The following is a 2,158-nucleotide window of genomic DNA, read 5'->3' on the forward strand; positions in this document are numbered from 1 at the left end:
TCCTTTTCCTCATTCTGTTTGCTTAACCAGGATACACCATTTTTTGCGACATCATTTTCATGAAGATCTTCCAGAGAAAGATAGAGAAGAACCCCGGCAGAACTGCCACTGCAGTTCCGTTCATGGAAACCAGAGAAATCACTTTCAAAACGCAAAAAAAAAAAACCAAAAAAACCCAATTAGAAACTAGAAGACCATTAATGTCAGTTACAGCTGGAGACAAGGCAGAGGTGGCTTGGGGGGCAGCGAATATGAAGTCAATCCCAACTCTCCCCAGCTTTCCCCCCTGCTCCTTCTCTCCAGCCGCATATACCTCCATCTCCATCTCCCTCCCCAGCCCAACTCTAAGCTTCATGCTAAAGCTTAGAAAGTTGTATGTAATGTTTATTGAGAACGTAGTACATTCCAGATACTGACCTGAGTATTTCAAATTAAGTACCTTACTCATTCACCCCCCAAATCATTTATGTAGTCTCTTTACCTTCATTCACTTGATGTTTGCCAAATCCTACCATTGTCAGGACACTGTGCCGGAAAATAACCCAGTATTTACTGAGCAGCTATTATGTGCCAGTCATTTTTATCTCAGTGTATATTCACAGCCATCCCTTCTTACAGTCAAGGAAGCCGGGGCTCCTGGCTCAGGGCTGAGGTTGCCCAGCACCTGTTCTGGGTTTCTTGGTTGCCCAGTGAGGGTCTAGCAGAGGCATCTCTCATTCATCTCTGTCTCTCCAGTATGGGGCTCTAACTCTGCTCAGGAGACAGTATTATTATTGTCACTGATGCTACTGTTGCTGCTATTGTAATAATCAGAATTCAGCAACATGAGACACAGTTCCCATTCCTTGCGAAGCCCACCGTGTGACTGGTACTGTGCATCTATCTGTTCCTATGATGACCTTTAACACTGCAAGGCGGACTTGGCACTGGAGCCAAATATGGATCTGCAAGGCTAAGGATTTGCCAAGGGCACCAGCGAGCCAGTGGCCGAACCAGGATGGGAAATCAGGTCTGTCACTCTGCTGGCCTTAGACACAAAGAGGTGTGATTTCAAGAAAGGCAGGAGGACCATGTCTGTAAGGTGAATAGAGAAGCCGTCAAAATCTGGCCTCAGAAGGAAGCATGAGACAGAAGAGCAGAGAAGCCGAGGTGAAACCCGTGACAGAGGGGCATGGACAGGGCTGTCCATTCCATTTCCAGGCTGGAGTCAGGTCCAAGTTTATCAAGTTCCGAAAGATCCCCTGGAGCCAGCCCATGCCCCTCTCCCCTCCTCCCCATTTTTCTTTGCTTGAACTAGACAGAGTGTTTTCCTGTTACTTACAAAGGAATCCTGACTCAATGGCAAGGAAACCTATTTATTTTTAAAATCTGCATTAAAAAAGCTCTATTTCCAACAGTGAGTGTCTCTCTCTCTCTGAAAGCCCTCATAAATAACAGAAAGGAAGTTTTTGCAAACCTTTATGGAAATTAAACCTGCAATCTGGGCACATACTTGTTTAACAAGTGATAATTAACTGCCGACAATATAATTTCGGCTTGGACACAAACATATTTTTCACTAAAAAGTAATCAAAGATCCTTGCACTGGGGAGCCTGGTCTCTTCCGGAGAGCTCAGTCTCTGCCAACAGCTCTAGAGTTGGAGTTGAGGGTCCGCTACTTCCTGTCAAGTGGGATTTGGACCCCAGAAGTGATGCTACGATGAGCCTCTGGGCTTTCTGAGCCACACAGATTCTGGGCAATTCCCAGAAGGCGACTCACCCAGCCCATTCCTCACTAAAGGTCCATCCTCTCCTCCTGGAGGCCCCAGGGCTGAAAGTGCCTGGAACCAGAGCAGGGACTTGGCACCAACTGCAGCTTCGGGAAGGAAGGGAGCACTCTGGTCCCTGCAGCTCCTGCCATGCCTCAGGTCCTGCAGAGTTCCTAGCCCACGCTCCATTTACAGAGGAGGAAACCGAGGCTCAGAATGCTGGAGTCACTTGCTCAAGGCCACAGAGCTGATGAGATGTGAACTCTGACCTGCCTGACCTCCACTCCACCCGCAACTTCCTTTCCCTAATGAACTCATTTGTTCTGTGCTTCATTATCTGTAAAATGGGGATAATACTAATACTCTTCTTATGAGATCATTTAAGGATGAAATAAGCTGATATATATATA

This window comes from Pteropus vampyrus, unplaced genomic scaffold (genome assembly GCF_000151845.1).
Source record: "Pteropus vampyrus isolate Shadow unplaced genomic scaffold, Pvam_2.0 Scaffold36, whole genome shotgun sequence".
Lineage (NCBI taxonomy): Eukaryota > Metazoa > Chordata > Mammalia > Chiroptera > Pteropodidae > Pteropus > Pteropus vampyrus.